The sequence below is a fragment of the Ovis aries genome, chromosome 18 (assembly GCF_016772045.2).
Source record: "Ovis aries strain OAR_USU_Benz2616 breed Rambouillet chromosome 18, ARS-UI_Ramb_v3.0, whole genome shotgun sequence".
NCBI lineage: Eukaryota > Metazoa > Chordata > Mammalia > Artiodactyla > Bovidae > Ovis > Ovis aries.
The window spans coordinates 42,378,910-42,398,472 of record NC_056071.1 but is presented as its reverse complement, the minus strand read 5'-3'; the positions used below and the strand labels follow the sequence as shown (position 1 = coordinate 42,398,472).

Here is a 19,563-nt window from a genome sequence, read left to right as displayed (position 1 = left end):
TTTCTCCTTTATTATAGGACTTTTTATAAATAGAAGTCCTTAATGTTAATTGCATCAAATTTATTGAGCTTTAACTTTATGGTTTATGTGTTTGGCCTTATTTGTAAATGTTTTTTCTATCCATGGGTAATTAAAATATTCTCCTATATTTTCATCTAAAAGTTTTCTATTTTATCATTTCCTTTTGGGACTTTAATTCTGCAGTTCATATTTGTGTATAGTAAGAGTCCAGTTTTACATTTTTCCTCATGGATAATTGTCTGAGAACCATTACTAGAAAGTCTTTTTTCTTATTTGGTTTACAGAACAACCTCTGTCAGACATCAAGCATCCATATGTCTATTGGACTGTTTTTGGAATCATTACTTAATTTGATTGATCTGTTTCTGCACAAATACTGTACTGTCTCAAGTCTATAGTTTGTAAAACATCTTAATATCTGGTAGAACAGGTTATCTTACTATGTCTTTTGTTAGTAGGAGTTTATCTCTTCTAGATCTTTTGTTTTTCCATATAAATTTTAGAATCGTCTGTAAAGTTTCACACACAAAAAAATACACAGAATGCTGGGATTTTGATTGAGATGACCTCAATTTGGGAAAAATTGACATCTTTAAATTATTGAGTTTTTCAACCCATGAACATGGTGTATCTCTACTTTTATTTAGGTTTTAAAAAATATTTACTTATTTATTTTTGGCTGCACTAGGTCTTTGTTGCTGCGCATGTGCGTGCTCTAGCTGCGGTGAGCAGGGCCTGCTCTCTAGCTGTGGTAGGTGAGCTGCTCATTGCAGTGGCTTCTCCTGTTGCAGAGCACAGACTCTAAGTGCATGGGCTTCAGTAGATATGAAACCCAGGCTCAGCTGTTCCTCAGTATGTGGAATCTTCCTGGATTATGGATTGAACCTGTGCCCCCTTCATTGCCAGGTGGATTCTTAACAATTAGACCACCAGGGAAGAACTTATTTAGGCTTTTAAAAATGAGTTTAAGTGTAGATTATAATTTTTCTCCATAAATTAAAAAAAATGCTATTGAGAATGGTAACTATTCAAAATTTTGATCCTTATTTATTTTTGTTGTATGTATAATGCAATTGACTTTTGCATATTGATTCTTATTAATTCCAGTGATTTACCCATAGAGTTTTGTTTTCTATATACACAGTCATATCATCACTAGATAGTAATTGTTTTGCTTCTTCTCTATCCTGCATTTCTCTGTTGACTAGGTATAGTACAGTGTTGAATGGTAAGATAATGAGAGCCCTTGTCTTATTCCTCATCTTAAAGGAAATATTTTCAGTATTTCAGCATTAATGTGTTGTGTACCATAGGTTTATCTTTAAAATTCCTTCATTAATAGAAGGGAAAGAAGGTCCCTTCTAATCCAAGCTTGTTAAGATTTTTGGGAAATTATGAGTGGATATTGTATTTTATTATATATTTTTTCCTGCATAGATTCAGGTAATCATGTGATTTTTCTCATTAATTTGTTGGTATGATAAATTTTATTATTCACATGTTTTTTAAATGATAAATTACTCTTGCATTCCTTAGATAAATCTAATCTGGTTATGATTTTTTTCTTAAGTATATTGCTTAAATCAGCTTGCTAATGTTTTTAATATTTTTGCATCTATGTTCATGAGTAAGACTGGCTTATGATGTTTCTTTCCTTACTGTTCTGGACAGGTTTTGATATCAGGCACACATAATTTTTGTAAGTGAATAAGGATGATGGGACAAGGGGAAAATGTAAATAAGAAAAGATGAAAGTTAGAATTTAGATTGTGATATAAAATTTATGCCGTAAGATCTCTTATGTGGTTAGGAACTTGGCTCTGAACTTCCTAGTAATGAATTCAAATCAGTTTTTGATTCATAAAAGTCAATGAGACAAGATCAAAAAGCTGTTCAGGAATCAGTATATATTTTCCAAGAGTCAGTATAGGACGGTGGTTTGGAAACTATTCCTTGGAGATAGACTACTTGTGCTCTAATCTCTACAGTTTACTAGTTATGTAAATATGGATAAGTTACTTAACCTCTGTTTTTCAGTGTTCTCACTTGTAAAACAAAGATTATTATGTATCTACTCACAGAAATGTTTCATAGATTAAAGGAGTTAATACATACAAAGTGCTTTGAGAAGTAATAGGTTCTTGGTAATGCTCAATAAACAATGACTTCTATTATAATTTCTGATAGTGAGACCAGAAAGAAATTTCTCCTTGAATGCCTCTTGAGAGGATACTCTTTAATGAAAAGAACAATAACCCTAATGCAATTCTTTTAGGATGATGATGATTTAATTGTTTTGAGGAATGTGTATCTTTCAGGAAAACTTTAAAACATTTATTTATTTATTTATTTGGCTGCATCAGGTCTTACTTGTGGCACACAGGATCTTCATTGCATCGTGAGAGATCTTTTGTGTACACAGACTCTCTAGTTGTGGTGCCTGGACTCAGTAGTGTGGCACTCAGGCTTAGTTGCTTCGTGCCATGTAGGATCTTAGTTCCCCAGCCAGGGCTCGAACCCAAGTCCCCTGCATTGCAAGGTGGATTCTTAACTACTGGACCACCAGGAAAGTCTCTCAGGCAAACTTTTGTAAGTATTGCTTTTACAGTTGAGTTTTTGATAAATTTTGAGAGCAGTGAATATGAAATGATGCTCTATGAGCAGTAACTGGAATACAGCCTCATAGTTAAGTATTTTTTAAAACTAAAGCATAAATAGAAGAGCACTTTGCCTCCACATGGGCCAAGAAGTACTAGAGGGCGTGGCCAAGTATCTCTCCTTCAGTAGTCTTAGGTGTGTATCAGTGCCTAATCAAAAGGGTGGTGAAGCCCCAATGGCTGCATGAATTTTAGTTTGGGAAAAATTAAATCAGATATTGTAACTTATCACCTTGGCCATAAATTGGTTATTAAAAGATATCTACGTATAGTTACCTAAATAAGTTAACTTACTGTACTGAATAAATGAGTGTACTGTATTCCAGTCAAGTAACAACATTCACAACTAATGCTTACATAGAGTTTACTGTATGCTGTATGTACCTTACATAAGCAGTTCACATAAGTGAACTTATTTAACCTTCAGAACAATCACATGAGGCAGATGCTGTTACTGCCATGTTACAGATGAATCATGCAACTGGTACTGCAACTGGTGGCAGAGCTGAGATTCAAACCCAGATAAACTGGCTCCTGAGTCCAAACGTTATGGAGATGCCTACCCAAAACAATGACTTTACTTCTGAATTGTTGACCTGTATGTAGCCCTCCTCTGTGGCAGGAATTATATAGCAGGCCGCTATATTACAAATGATGAAAGAATCGGTTCTGTATGTGAGAATGTTTTTTCTTCTATATTCCATGACAAGGTACAGATCTAGCCCAGGGGAGAGTGGTATGAATATACAAGATGAAAGGAGTGGTGGCACCTTTGATGCAATTTCCTCCTGATCAGTTATAGATCATAACTCTGACAGTGCGTTAAGGGTCAGGTTCTCATGACGCATCAAAAACGAGGGTCCATAGTGTATCTATCTTGTGATCTCCATCTATAATCAATTCTTATCTACTGAAATATAAAGAAAAAATCTAAAAGGAACATATGTAATCCTGTGTAACTCTGAAGACATTTCCATACATGTTAACACAGAGTTTGTCAATGATCAGTAGTGGATTAACTATGTCCAAAGATCACCTTCTTCTGCATGAGGTATTGGCTTGCTGGAATTTACCAGGAAGGAAATAAGCATACTGCTATCAGTAGCATCCTTTTCTGTGATCACAAGCTGCATCTCTCTTTAGCTGTGTTCTTTCAGCATGCAAGTTCCCTGTGACATTAGTTTTTGATACTGCAGAAGCATAACATTTAGCTGCAACTATCTAATAGGAAGCTTACAGAGTTTGATTGGGTGGGAAGAAGCCTTTCTTCAGTTTCTTGTCTGTCGGGGTTGGGGTAGACTTGCTGCAAAGTGGCACCCTTCCGTGGTAATTGCCAATAAAGCTTTCCAGGGTCTCAGCAATGATGCTCAAGAAAATGGTTGGTCCTGGGACATGTGGACCTAGAGGATACCACCACCTTTGGGTGACTGCTCTTGGGGACTAACTTTGCTAACACTCTGATTCTGTAATTTGGGAACAATAAAGTTACCTTTTAAAAACTGTGATGGAGTTCAAAATGGTTTTATTTGGTAGTATAGTAGTAGAAATAATAAAAAATATATACAAATAGGGACTGAGGGACACACTTCCAAGCAATTCACTAATGGTTCTGGTGTTGGGAAGTCTCCCCAGGTAATTTATTTGGTTATATTTATTTTCACAAATCAGTTGTTCAATACAAGGGAACACTACCTAGACTCAGCAAGAAAACAGCCTGTACATAAAGATATTTGGGTTCTTAGAGCTGAGCTTCTCAGCAGTTAACCAAGACCTGGACTTCTACATCCTCATTCATCTAATTCATAGCTCTGATAACAATGTCTCAGAATCTGTCCCCATTGCCATATCTAGTGGTCAAACAGATCTTACAATATAGACTGATTATAAAGTATTTTTTACTGTGATAAGTTTATGGTAATATTTAGGCTTTGTAGTCATATATGGATATGAGAGTTGGACTGTGAAGAAAGCTGAGCGCCAAAAAATTGATGCTTTTTAACTGTGGTGCTGTAGAAGACTCTTGAGAGTCCCTTGGACTGCAGAGAGATCCAACCAGTCCTTTCTAAAGGAGATCAGTCCTGGGTGTTCTTTGGAATGAATGATGTTAAAGGTGAAACTCCAGTACTTTGGCCACCTCATGCGAAGAGTTGACTCATTGGAAAAGACTGATGCTGGGAGAGATTGGGGGCAGGAGGAGAAGGGGATGACAGAGGATGAGATGGCTGGATGGCATCACCAACTTGATGGACATGAGTTTGAATGAACTCCGGGAGTTGGTGATGGACAGGGAGGCCTGGCGTGCTGCAGTTCATGGGGTTGCAGGGAGTCAGACATGACTGAGCGACTGAACTGACTGAACTGACTGAACTGAAACTCCCAGAAAATTCTTCTGATTATCATGATGTAAGTTTTATAGTTTTGTTTGTTTCCTCTTGTTTTGGTTTTCCTGTGTTGCAATCCCTAATTCTCTTTAGTTTATATTTAATAGGCACTTGGAGGGAAAGTCCTATGCAGCTAAGCCTTGGTGTGGGTAAAGCAGGTTTCAAGTGATTAGCAACGAATTGGAATGAGGGGAACAAAGAAATGTCTTCCTTAGGCTTAGAAGTAAAATTCTGAAAGGTCATAAGATGGTAACACTCCACCAATAGAAATTGAAAGTCCATTAACTTATTCTTCATCCCCAGATTTCCTAGCCAGCCCAGAAAAATATGAGTGTACTCCGACTCCAGAGTGGACATGTTGTTCAGTCACTAAGTTGTGTCTGATTCTGTGGGACCCTGTGGACTGCAGTACACCAGGCTTCCTTGTCCTTCACTATCTCTCAAAATTTGCTCAAACTCATATGCCATCCAATCATCTCATTCTCTGTTTTCCCCTTCTCCTGCCCTCAATCTTTCCCAGCATCAGGGTCCTTTCCAGTGAGTCAGTTCTTTGCATCAGGTGGCCGAAGTATTGGAGATTTAGCTTCAGCATCAGTCCTTCCAATGAATATTCAGGGTTGATTTCCTTTAGGATTGACTAGTTCGATCTCTTTGCTGTCTAAGAGACTCTCAAGAATCTTCTCCAGCACCACAGTTCAAAGGCATCAGTTCTTTAGTGCTCAGCCTTCTTTATGGTCCAACTTTCACATTCATACATGAATACTGGAAAAGCCATAGCATTGATTATGTGGACCTTTGTTGGCAGTGATGTCTCTGCTTTTTAAAATGCTATCTAGGTTGGTCATAGCTTTTCTTCCAAGAAGCAAGCATCCTTTAATTTTGTGGTTGCAGTCACCATCCACAGTGATTTTGAAGCCCAAGAAAAGAAAGTCTGGTACTGTTTCCACTTTTTTCCCATCTATTTATCATGAAATGATGGAACCAAATGCCATGATCTTAGTTTTTGAATGTTGAGTTTTAAACCAGCTTTTTCACTCCTCTTTCACCCTCATCAAGAGGCTCTTTAGTTCTTCTTCACTTTCTGCCATAAGGGTGGTGTCATCTGCATATCTGAGGTTATTGGTATTTCTCCTGGAAATCTTGATTCTGGCTTTTGCTTCATCCAGCCTGGCATTTTGCATGATGTACTCTGCATATAAGTTAAATAAGCAGGGTGACAATATACAGCCTTGATGTACTCCTTTCCCAGTTTTGAACCAGTCCATTGTTCTATATCCAGTTCTAACTGTTGCTTCTTGATCTGTGTACAGGCTTCTTAGGAGGCAGGTAAGGTGGTCTGGTATTCTCATCTCTTGAAAAATTTTCCACAGTTTATTGTGATCCACAGTCAAAGGTTTTAATGTAATCAATGAAGCAGATGTAGATATTTTTCTTGAATTCCCTTGTTTCTCCTATGATCCAATAGATGTTGGCAATTTGATCTCTGGTTCCTTTGCCTTTTCTAAATCCAGCTTGAACATCTGGAAGTTTTTGGATCACATACTGCTGAGGCCTAGCTGGAAGGATTTTGAGCATTACCTTGCTAGAATGTGAAATGAGTGCAATAGTGCACTAGTCTGAACAGTCTTTGACATTGCCTTTCTTAGGAATTGAAATGAAAACTGATCTTTTCCAGTCCTGCAGCCACTCTGAGTTTTTCCAATTTCACATATTTAGTGCAGCACTTTTGCAGCATCATCTTTGAGCATTTTAAATAGCTTAGTTGGAATTCCATCATCTCCACTAGCTTTGCTTATAGTAATGCTTCATAAGGCCCACTTGACTTCACACTCCAGGATGTCTGGCTCTACATGAGTGACCACAATGTTGTGGTTATCTAGGTCATTAAGTCCTTTCTTGTATAGTTCTTCTGTGTATTATTGCCACCTCTTTATAATCTCTTCTGCTTCTGTTAGGTCATTGCCATTTCTGTCCTTTATTGTGCCCATCGTTACCTGAAATGTTCCCTTGGTATCTCCAATTTTCTTGAAGTGATCTCTAGTCTTTCCTATCCTGTTGTTTTCCTCTAGTTCTTTGCTTTGTTCACCTAAGAAGGCTTTCTTATCTCTCCTTGCTATTCTCTGGAATTCTGTATTCAGTTGGGTGTATCTTTCCCCTTCTTCTTTCCCTTTTGCTTTTCTTCTTTTCTCGGCTATGTGTAAGGCCTCCTCAGACAACCACTTTGCCTTCTTGGAGATACATAGACTTAAAACTTAGGGAAACCTGTCTCTTTCTACTTGGTCCTAAATATTAACTCCAAAGATAGTAATGAGACAAGACCTAGCTTCTAATATAGTAACTTTGGGGGCAGACAGATAATAAAATTTATCTTTAATTTTTGCCATGTGCCAGGGTCCAGCCCCGGTGGATCCAGGGAATTCAAAGTGGGGATGGAGTCGGAGTCTGGGAAAGGACTATTTAATTAGAAATATAAAGAGATTAGGAAAGAATAGTGTAGTAGGAAAATTAGTGGAGAAAAGAGGCTGAATAACTTGGTTTACGTGGAAAACTAATAAAACCTCGAGACAAGAGGTTTGCACCATCTATGTTAGGCCACTGGCGCCCACTTGAATAGCGGAGGGTGCCCCGCCTTGGGCTCCCTCTCACGTGGATCTTAGAAGCCAGGGCAAGTAAATAGACTTGGAGAGCCTCCGTACTCCAGATGGGAATTCAGCTGGAAAAGGGGAGAAAAGAACGACATGGGGGAGCCCAGCATTGGTGCAAGACTCCCAACTTTATTTTCAAAATCATCTTATATACCCCAACTTGTACATAAAGAAATAATAGAATATGCAGAGTTATGTAGGGGCAGCAGTCCTGACCCTCATTGAGACCAGGATTTCTTTTTGCATATCTTCCCGTATACAAAAGGTCTCAGGTGGTTTACATTACCTTCTGGCCAAAAGGCCTGTTAACATTTTTATGGCTCTCTTCCTAGATAAATGTCTATCAACCAGAAAACTCTTTTTTCCTAGAAGAGTTTTTTCGTTCCTCTGCATCACCCTCAAAGTACATTCCTGTAGAACAAAGGTGCAGTGGGTTATAACAAAGAAAGTACTTAACTCAAAGATCTAATGTTGCTAATACCAGGTCTACTACCTGTTTTTTCTATATACCAACTATATCTACAAATAAAAGATATGAAAATTTGGCAGCAAGTATTGGCTCAACAAATGAAACCTTTAATCAGTCCTATTCTAATGATTTTGACTCCTTGGAAGCCCCTACATTCCTAGGATGTTTTAAGCTTCCTGTGCCTCTCATGGTCAGGAGGCCGCAAACAATCACATGTGCAGCTGTAAGAGTCCAGCAGGCAGGCTAGAAAGCCATCAGAGGGGTTTTTGGATTGAAACACTCTTATTATGCCCAGGAGATTTATTATCTAAAAGCTCTAAATTAACTTTTTCCAGAAAAAGGTGGTCAGGGGACAGCCCCCTGTTAATGTCAGAAGAATACGTGGAAAGCATAACACAGTAAAGCAGGCAGACTCTGGTTTTTGGGGGTAGATGTTCAGGAAAATCCAGGGGGAACCCCTGAGGCCTCACTCGCCTTGCCCATCAGGCTTCTCCGCATGACCTTGTCGTGAGTGGGATCTCCCGTGCTGGCTCCCGGCAGCCATGAACTACCTTTTAGTACCATTAGATTCTATTCGTAATGAATTTTGGTCAGTCTTTAAAGGAACACTCTCACCACATAGGAAATTAACCCATCCTTTCCTAAATTATTCTTGGCAGTCTCATTGGTGTTAAGGTCTGGTGTTCAGAGTCTTAGAGATGAGCTACTCTGCCATGGAAGACACTTAGTAACTTGAGATTTAAACAGCATCGTAAAAAGACCATATGGAGAGCAAACAATGTGAACTTTGGAGGTTGGTAGGGTGAGTGTAGGAAAGGTGCTAAAACAAATCATATCTGGCTTCCAAGGGCATTAATGGGAGCTGGGTAGAAGAGGTTCCAGCTGTATGAGTGATGGAGCTTAGGAGCAGTCCAGAGTTAAGAAGAAGGAGTCTCTCAGTCATTCTCAATAATTGTTATTTTATTCTTAGTGTATCATGTCTGGAGGCACTTGGTTTGAGTTGGTGTTATTCAGATGTCTTATTGTAAATTTACTATTTCCCCCTTTGTAATCAATGAGCATTATGTGTGGAGCAATATTTTGAGGCTACATATATCTTGTTCCTCTTTTCTCCTCTCACAGCTATTCAACTTTTCATTACTAATTTGGAGAGATTAATATCTCAAAATTGAGATTTCTTATAAACAGATATTAGAACCCATTTAAAAAACCAACACACTCAATTAATATTTTTTCCACACTAGTATAACTTATTCATTAAGGGGCAAACACTTACTAAGCCCAAAGGTAAGCAACTTAAGACTTAAGGCCTATCACCCAGTTAAACTCTTTTCTCAGGTAACCTGATTTTTCCCATATCTGGCAAGTCAAGTTTGTCCAGTCCAAGGTGGAATGTCAACCAATTCCTAGAATTAGGGAACACTTGGAATTTTCTGGGTCAGGGCATTGGTACTAGGGTGGGGTTCATTGTGGGTTCATTTATACAAGGAGTCAAGAATTTCCCCAGAGAGTGTGGGTGATGTCCGACAGCAGTGGGCTTGAGTGGCCTGAGGATTCCATTTTTCATTCTACAGGGAAAATTACTTCCTGAAACAGGTACAAAGACCCTCAGTGGAATTCTACAAGAGGATCCAACAAGAGATGTGGGGCAGAAAGTTACACTGTCACTAAAACTAAGATTCTCAACTTTTACTTGTTGTTCAGGACCATTCACTCCATAACATCTTCTCCTTGAAGAAGCCAGACAGTGGATCTGAGATAGCCTGTGTCAGCCACTGTCTTACACACTGAGACATATTCCAAGGGATTACATTGGCCTGTGACCTGGATTAAAACAGGCTTTCCTTATTTCCTGTGTACTGTGTTGCCTAATACAACTGACCAGAAAAGGCAGGATTGGTAATTAAAAAAAATTTTATTAAAATATAGTTGATTTATATATATATATATATATATATATATATATATATTCTTTTCCATTATGGTTTATCACAGAATATTGAATATAGCTTCCTGTGCTATACAGTAGGACTTTATCCATTCTGTATATAGTCATTTGCATATGCTAATCCCCAACTCTTAAAACTTCTCCCCCAGCCCCTTCCCCTTTAAAAAAGTGAAACTGAAGTCGCTCAGTTGTGTCCGACTCTTTGCGACCCCATGGACTTTGTGACTCCTCCATCCATGGGATTTTCCAGGCAAGAGTACTAGAGTGGGTTGCCATTTCCTTGGCAACACTACATCTCTATACCTGTGAGTCTGTTTCTGTTTCATTTGCATCATACTTTAAATTTCACATATAAGTGATATCATGGTATTTGTCCTCTGTCTGACTTATTTTGCTTAGTATGGTAATCTCTAGGTCCATCCATGTTGCTGCAAATAGTGTTATTTCATTCTTTTTAATGACTGAGTAATATTAAGCCATATATATATATATATCTCACATCTTCTTTACCCATTCATCTGTTGATGGATATTTAGGTTGTTTCCATGCCTTGGCTAATATAAATAATGCTACTATGAACACAGAGGTGCATATATCTATAGTTTTGCCTGGGTATATGCCCAGGGGTGGAATTGCTGGATCATATGGCAACTCTACCTTTAGTTTACTGTTTTCCATAGTGGCTGCACCAACTTACATTCCCACCACAGTGTAAGAGGGTTCCTTTTCTCCATACACTCTCTAGCATTCATTATTTGTAGACTTTTTAAAGATGGCCATTCTAACCATTGTGAGGTGGTACCTCGTTATAGTTTTAATTTGCATTTCTCTGGTAATGCAAAACTAGTAATGCAAAAGATACTCATGTATCTTTTCATGTGCCTGTTGACCATCTGTGTGTCTTCTTTGGAGAAATGTCTGTTTAGATCTTATGCCCATTTTTCGATTGGGTTGCTGATTTTTTTGTTATTGAATTGAATGAATTATTGGTATAGTTTGGAAATTAAACCCTATGATTGCATCACTTAAATATTTTCTCCCCATTCATAGGTAGTCTTTTCATTTTGTTTATGGTTTCCTTTGCTGTACAAAAATCTTACAAGCTTGATTATGTCCCATTTGTTTACTTTTGCTTTTATTTCTATTGCCTTGGGAACAGAAAACCTAAGAAAACATTTACATGATTTATATCAGGGAATGTTGTGCCTGTGTTCTCTTTTAGGTATTTATGATATCTTGTTTTATATTTAAGTCTTTAAGCCATTTTGAATTTTTGTGTGTGCATGATGTGAAGGTATGTTCTAACTTCACTGATTTACATGTGATTGTCTAAATTTCCCAGTACTACTTGTTAGAGAGACTGTCTTTCCTCAATTGTATATTCTTGCCTCCTTTGATGAAGATTAATTGTCCATATGTGTTGATGTCTTTTCAAGCAGTTGAAATAGTCCACAGTCTGGCCAGCATAACTGTCATGAAGAAGGCAGTGAACTCTCCAAGAGTTTGACTTTTGCTCCTTTGACCTTACTGAGGAGGGACATAAAACAGTCTGGAGAGAAATATATTAGAGGGTGGCTGGAGTATGGAACCCAAAAAAGAATCCTCCACTGTCTTTCTCCCACAAGAGTTAAGTGAAATGAAGACGTAATTCATCTAGCACCTTCCCACAATCAGTCTACCTTCCTTCCCATCTGAGCGCCTGTGTAGCTTACTGCATTCAAACTCTGAGTTTCACCAGTTGTTATAATTTTCCCTACTTGTTTTATACGCTTTCTCTCACACATACTCTCTTAATTTGGAAGTAATTCTGTAAGAAAGAGCTTTCCATTTCATTTCACATATGTATTTATATCTATATAGATTCATAAATTCCTCTTTCTGTTCCCTTGGGTTATAATTCATTACCATCATTATCTATTTTGATGCCCCAAATGACCCAGATTTGGCTAGTGAGACATCATAGACTTTTATCCCCAAATACTTTAGTGTGACTTCTGAGGAACAAAGTTATTCCTTTACATAATCTCACCATGCATGTGTGCTCAGTCACTCAGTTGCATTGACTTTTTGTGACCCCCTGTAGCCCACCAGGCCCCTCTGTACATGGGATTATCCTGGCATGAATACTGGAGTGGATTGCCATTTCCTCTTCCTGACCCAGGGATGGAACATGAATCTCCTGCATTGGTAGGCAAATTCTTTACCACTGAGTCACCTGGGAAGCCCTATAATCTCAGCATAGTAGTCAAAATCAGAACACTTAATGTTCATACATTATTATTATTATTATCTAATTCACAATCTATGCTAAAATGTGTATATTTTCCTAATAGCGTTCTGTATAGCTCCTTTACCATCCCTCTCCTCCCCCATTCCATCTTTATCCAGTCATCTGTTGATGGGCATTTATGTTGCTTCCATGTCTTGGCTATTGTAAATAGTGCTGCAGTGAACATTGGGATGCATGTATCTTTCAAATTATAATTTTCTCTGGAAATATACTCAGGAGTGGGATTGCAGGATCATATAGTAACTCTGTTTTCAATTTCTAAAGGAACCTCCATACTGTTTGCCATAGTGACTGTGCCAACTTATATCTCCACCAGCAATGTAGGAGGATTTCTTTCTGTGAGCTGTGTTTTAAAAGCCATTCCTAAAAGTAGGATAATTTTAAGGGAAAATCAGGGGTGGTGATAGGAAGCCAAAGGAAAGGTGGGCCTTCAAAATGTATTTATTGTGTGAGCTCTCCCTACCACATTTCTTCCTAATAATAAAATCAATGAAAACTTAGGTTGTTTGCATTTCTTTTTTAAAAAATTAATTTATTTTTTAATTGACGCATAATTGCTTTACAGAATTTTGTTGTTTTCTGTCAAACCTCAATATGATGCATGTATCCCCTCCCTTTTGAACCTCTCTCTCATCTCCCTCCCCATACCACCCCTCTAGGTTGATACAGAGCTGCTGTTTGAGTTTCCTGAGCCATACAGCAAATTCCTGTTGGCTATCTATTTTCCATATGGTATTGTAAGTTTCCATGTTACTCTTTCCCTCTCCATCTCACCCTCTCCTCCACCCTCCCCACGTCCATAAGTCTATTCTCTATGTCTGTTTCTTCTCTGTTGCTCTGTAAATACATTTTTCAGTACCATTTTTCTAGAGTCCATATATATGTGTTAGAATACGATATTTATCTTTCTCTTTCTGACTCATTTCACTCTGTATAATAGGTTCTAGGTTCATCCTCCTCATCAGAACTGACTCAAATGTGTTCCTTTTTATGGCTGAGTAATACTCCATTGTGTATATGTACCACAACTTTATCCATTCATTTGTTGATGGACATCTAGGTTGTTTCCATGTTCTAGCTACTGTAAATAGTGCTACAGTGAACAGTGGGGTACATGTGTCTTTTTCAGTTTTGCTTTCCTCAAGGTATATGCCTAGGAGTGGGATTGCTGGGTCATATGGTGGTCTTATTCCTAGTTTTTTAAGGAATCTCTATACCATCTTCCATAGTGGCTGTATCAATTTACATTCCCACCAACAGTACAAGAGCATTCCCTTTTCTCCACATCCTCTCCAGAATTTATTGTTTGAAGACTTTTTGATGATGGCCATTCTGATTGGTGTGAGGTGATATCGCATTGTAATTTTGACTTGCATTTCTCTAATAATGAGCAATGTTGAGCATCTTTTCATGTGTTTGTTAGCCATCTGTATGTCTTCTTTGGAGAAATGTCTGTTTAGGTCTTTTCCCCACTTTTTGATTAGGTTGTTTGTTTTTCTGGTATTGAGTTGCATGAGCTGCTTGTATATTTTGGAAATTAATCCTTTGTCAGTTGTTTCATTTACTATTATTTTCTTCCATTCTTAGGGTTGTCTTTTCACCTTGCTTATAGTTTCCTTTGCTGTGGAAAACTTTTAAGTTTAATCAGGTCCCACTTGTTTACTTTTGTTTTTGTTTCCATTACTCTAGGAGGTGGGTCACATAGGATCTTGTTTTGATTTATGTCATCGAGTGTTCTACCTATGTTTTCTTCTAAGAGTTTTATGGTTTCTGGTCTTACATGTAGGTCTTTAATCCATTTTGAGTTTATCTTTATGTACGGTGTTAGGAAGTGTTGTAATTTCATTCTTTTATATGTAGCTGTCCAGTTTTCCCAGCACCATTTATTGAAGAGGCTGTCATTTCCCCATTGGATATTCTTGCGTCCTTTGTCAAAAATTAGGTACCCATAGGTGCATGGGTTTCTTTCTGGGCTTTCTATCTTGTTCCATTAGTCTATATTTCTGTTTTTGTGCCAGTACCATACTGTCCTGATGACTGTAGCTTTGTAGTATAATCCGAAGCTAGGAAGGTTGATTCCTCCAGCTCCATTCTTCTTTCTCAAGACTGCTCTGGCTATTTGCGGCCTTTTGTGTTTCCATATGAATTGTGAAAGTTTATGTTCTAGTTCTGTGAAAATGCCATTGGTAATTTGATAGGGATCGCATTGAATCTGTAGATTGTGTTTGGTAGTATAGTCATTTTCACAATATTGATTCTTCCTATCCAAGAACATGGAATATCTCTCCATCTGTTTATGCCATCTTTGATTTCTTTCATTAGTGTCTTATAATTTTTTGTGTACAATTCTTTTATCTCCTTAGGTAAGTTTATTCCTGGATATTTTTTTCTTTTTGCTGCATGTCTGCATTTTTTATTTCTTTTGATATAAGGTGTATAATGAAATACATAAGTACTAAGTGTACTATTGATGAGTTGTAATAAGTGCAATTCTCCCATATAATCCAAATCCTTATCAGGATACAGAACATGACCATCAGGATACAGAACATGGCCATTACCCTTAAAAAACAACCCTTATACTCTTTCTGATATATCCTTACCCCTCACTCATCAGTGGCAACAACTATTCTTATTTTTTTCATGATAACTTAATTTGACTTGCTTTAAAACTTTAAATAAATAAGTAAAAATCAATGAAAACCTTTAAATGAAGGTAGAGTAGAAACTTAGGAAGCCATTAAGATAAAAAAGAATATAAAGTAAGAGAAAAAAAGAGTACAGGGTAAAAATAAGCTCACAAGTCCGATAAAGGGAAAGAGTTAAGGTTTTTTAAATAAGAAGATAAAGTAGATGAGATTTAAAATAGAAGACAGGTTATAAACCAGTGAGGTAAAAGATTAAAACATAAAAAATGAAGAAGATAAGATCTAAGAGAAAATACAAATGTTCCATGAACTAGAAAGGTAAAATATTATAGAGATTAAAGATTAAAAATAGGAAATATGAAATAAAAAGGTAAATGTTAAAAATGTGAAAACAGTAACACATAAAAATAGAGAGAATATACTTAAAATCAAAACAAAAAGCTGAAAGTGAAGAAGAACTAAAGAGCCTCTTGATGAAAGTGAAAGAGGAGAGTGAAAAAGTTGGCTTACAGCTCAACATTCAGAAAATGAAGATCATGGCATCCAGTCCCATCACTTCATGGCAAATAGATGGGGAAACAGTGGAAGCAGTGGCTATTTTTTTGGGCTCCAAAATCACTGCAGATGGTGACTGCAGCCATGAAATTAAAAGACGCTTACTCCTTGGAAGGAAAGTTACGAGCAACCTAGACAGCATATTAAAAAGCAAAGACATTACTTTGCCAACAAAGGTCATTCTAGTCAAGGCTATGGTTTTTCCAGTGGTCATCTATGAATGTGAGAGTTGGACTATAAAGAAAGTTGAGCGCAGAAGAATTGATGCTTTTGAACTGTGGTGTTGGAGAAGACTCTTGAGAGTCCCTTGGACTGCGGGGAGATCCAACCAGTCCATCCTAAAGGAAATCAGTCCTGGGTGTTCATTGAAAGGACTGATGTTGAAGCTGAAACTCCAATATTTCGGCCATGCAAAGAGCTGACTGTTTTGAAAAGACCGTGATGTTGGGAAAGATTGAAGGCAGGAGGAGAAGGGGATGACAGAGGATGAGATGGTTGGATGGCATCACTGACTCAATAGACACGAGTTTGGGTAAACTCTGGGAGTTGGTGATGGACAGGGAGGCCTGGCGTGCTGCGGTTCATGGGGTCGCAGAGAGTTAGACATGACTGAGCGACTGAACTGGAACTGGAACTGGAACTGGATGGTACTTTATAGGAGTCCAGTGTGGAGTAGGGGAAAGCTCAGTGGCTTGGAATTTGGAAGACATGAGTTTAATTCCAGGATTCAAGCTAATGTAACCTGAAGAAACCATTATTCTCCCTGGACCTTGTATTTTATTTATTTAAGCTGTAAAAGGAGAGCCTTACAATAATGTTTTCCTATCCATATTATGCCACAGACAAGCGAGATACTACCTTTTTTTACTGTAGATTCCCAGATCAACATCTCCTCTGTTAGACATGGGAGGAGAGATAAACATGAAAGTTAAAGTGTACAGGGAACCAAGCTGCTGCCTAAGAGGATGATGGGGAAGAGGTGTACATGGTGCAGTGTTAGACTCAGCAGGTCTCAAACCTGAGGTTGGGAAAGAATGATTGAGCTCCTGAAACTCTCAGCTTCATTAGGGTTTTTATTTTATTTTATTTTAATACTGTCAGTAAAACTAAGATTCAGTTGTGAAAGCCCTAGATTCCAGCCAACAAGGAAGAACTTAATGAGCTCTGGTAATTATCCAGATAATAAAGTTAGAACAGGAAGCAGTACCAATCCTATCTGACATGTAATCTAAAGTTGTAGTCACTGTACTTGTGTGCAGATGCTTCGAACTGATGCTGGTCCAAGCCTGTCATGGTTACCATGTGTTGCTCACATTCTCTTTACCATGTCACTCTGGCTATCATATTAACATACCAGGGTTGTCTCATCTGCACACTAGAAAAACCCAGGTTTTGAAAATGAAGATAAAAGGATTGCCAGCCACCCGGATACCTAGGAAGGTCAAGATCCTTCCTTTTCTCCTCCCTTTATCCTGAGTTTGCTTCTGGCTAGAATTCCCTGTTTAATCTTCTTGTTTGTGTTTTTGGGTTGGGTTTAGTGTGGGTTTGTTTTTGTTCTCTTGCTTTATGAGAGGAAATGGTGGGATGGGAGGGCAGGACTGGGGAGAAACACAAGCCATTCATTCCTTCCTGTGCTTATTTGGATCTAGAATTCCCTATTCATCTCTATGTCTCCATCACCTTTTGCTAGTCTCTTGAGGTCACTTCCCAGAGAACTTCTTTTCTTTCATGGTTTTCTCTGCGTCAAACTTGCCTCAGTTTCCCTGTAAGTCACCCCCAACCCCCATTCTACTCTTAACAAACTGGAACTGGAAAGGGGCAAAATGTGAATGCAGCCCATCTAAGAATCTGCAAATTGTCTTCTTAATTTAGTTAGCATATTCTTGGTGAGGATCACACTGGGCAAATGCTAACATCAACAGTGGGAAATGTTGCGAATAATCTCTGTTTTTGAGGACTTGCATTTCACCAGTTCTAAGATTTGAGTGTTCTATTACTAATTGGAGAGACAATTATGATGCAGTGGGAAAGGGCAGAAGGTCTGGATTCAAGCCCAGCTCTGCTATGCATTAGTTGCGGGACCTCACTTAAGACAGTTGATCTCTCCCAGCTTTAGTTTCATGATCTTTTGCTTGAGTATTATGATACCCACTTGCAGTGTGGGTGTGAGAATTTGTGAGTTAATAAAAGGGCAAGTGCCAACTGTATTCTTTTTAAATTCTTACTTTATATTATAGTTGATTTACAATGTTGTGTTAGTTTTAGGTGTACAGCAAAGTGATTCAAACATATATATAGCTTTTCTGTTTCAAATTCTTTTCCCATTTGTTAGAGAATATATATAGAATATAGTGCCATATAGTAGGTCCTTGCTGGTGATCCATTTCACACATAGTAATGTATATATATTAATCTCAAACTCCTAATTTATCCCTCCCCCTGCCTTTCTTCTTTGGTAACCATAAGTTTGCTTTCTATATCTGTGAGTCGGTGTCTGTTTTGTAAATAAGTTCATTTGTATCATTTTTTTAAGATTCCACATATAAGTGATATCATATGATATTTATCTTTCTCTATCTGACTTAATTCACTTAGTATGATAATCTGTGGGTCCATCTAGTTGCTGCAATAGCCTTATTTCATTCTTTTTTTATAGCTGAGTAGTATTTCATTGTATATATGCACATCTTCTTAATCCATTCATCTGTAAATAGATGTTTACCACCTGTATTATTAATGTTTAATTTTGAAAGTATGTACTCAATCTGAGATATAAATGTACAGAGCATTAGTTCTACAGGATATTCCTCAAAATGATTTGAAATCTTTGTATTAAAGTGTCAGTTTGGGGGAAAAGCAGCAGTGAGTCTGATGTGACTTTGAGGATGTCATGACACAGGTTAGGGGATCGCAAAGAGGTCCCCAAAGAGAGACTCCCCCTCCCTGCCCATAATTTCCAGGCCATAATCCTGTTGGCCATCCCAGTTACCACACCCCCCCCACCATTTTACTATTTGAACAGGATGCTGTATATTCATTTATATATCTGGGAGATCAGAATTGAAAAGAATTGTAGGTGAGCACTTTTTGAAATCCACCTTCAAGGTAAGAGGGTATTTTAGAAAGTTAAGACCTGGTTAATAGAAATGGACAAGCAAACCATGCACTTCTTATCCCTGGGAAAGCTTCAAGTGCCTGTTGTGAATTGATTTTAGGATTGTGACAATAATACTGATGTTCTTTGAAGATGGCAGCAACCTGATAAAGCTTTTAAAAAGGTAGATTTGTATGTGAAGTATTTCAGACCAAAATTTCCTTTGGACACCACTTTCTTGTTTGTCTTTAGTCCTGACTCACTGAGTGGTTATTATAGCAACACATGTGGGCATGTGAAACTGTGGCCTCAGTGACAAGTGCTTCTTGACTTTGTGTTGAGGTGTACCATTCTCTTTCTTCCTCTTCCCCACCCTCCTACTCCCACTCCGTCTCCCCCAACCCTGCCCAACACTGCACTTAAAATGCCATTTTGCTGCTTCATTGATTGCTTTGTGAGGAGCAATCAGAGTAACCACATAAACGCTGCCCAGAGACATCTGTCATCTTCTGGCTCAAACAGAAAACCACAGCTACAAGACTGTCAAGCATCGGTCCATGTTTACACAACTTCCCAGACGCCTGAGAGCTTAACAGAACTCCACATTTATAAAATTGCCACGTGTCCAGACAAGTTTTTTTCCCCTTACTTGTTCAAAGCTTTGCTTTCTGAAAAATGTTACTGAGAGGGATACCTGGAAATCTGTCAAAGTAATAATTTAGGGGGTCAAGCAGATAAGTTTGCATCCTCAGGCTACAAATCACAAATAGTTTGAATATGTTTTCTCCCTTCTTGGGAAATCGAGAGATGCTAGACAAAAACCAGGTCTGATTTTCATTATTATATGCTTAAAAT

General features: G+C 38.0%; 1 long non-coding RNA gene across 1 annotated transcript in view; it reads left to right on the top strand.

Annotated features, from left to right (window-relative positions):
• LOC105603181 (uncharacterized) overlaps positions 1-19,563 on the top strand; it is a 346,432-nt gene that overhangs the window by 205,722 nt on the left and 121,147 nt on the right. The window lies entirely within an intron of this gene.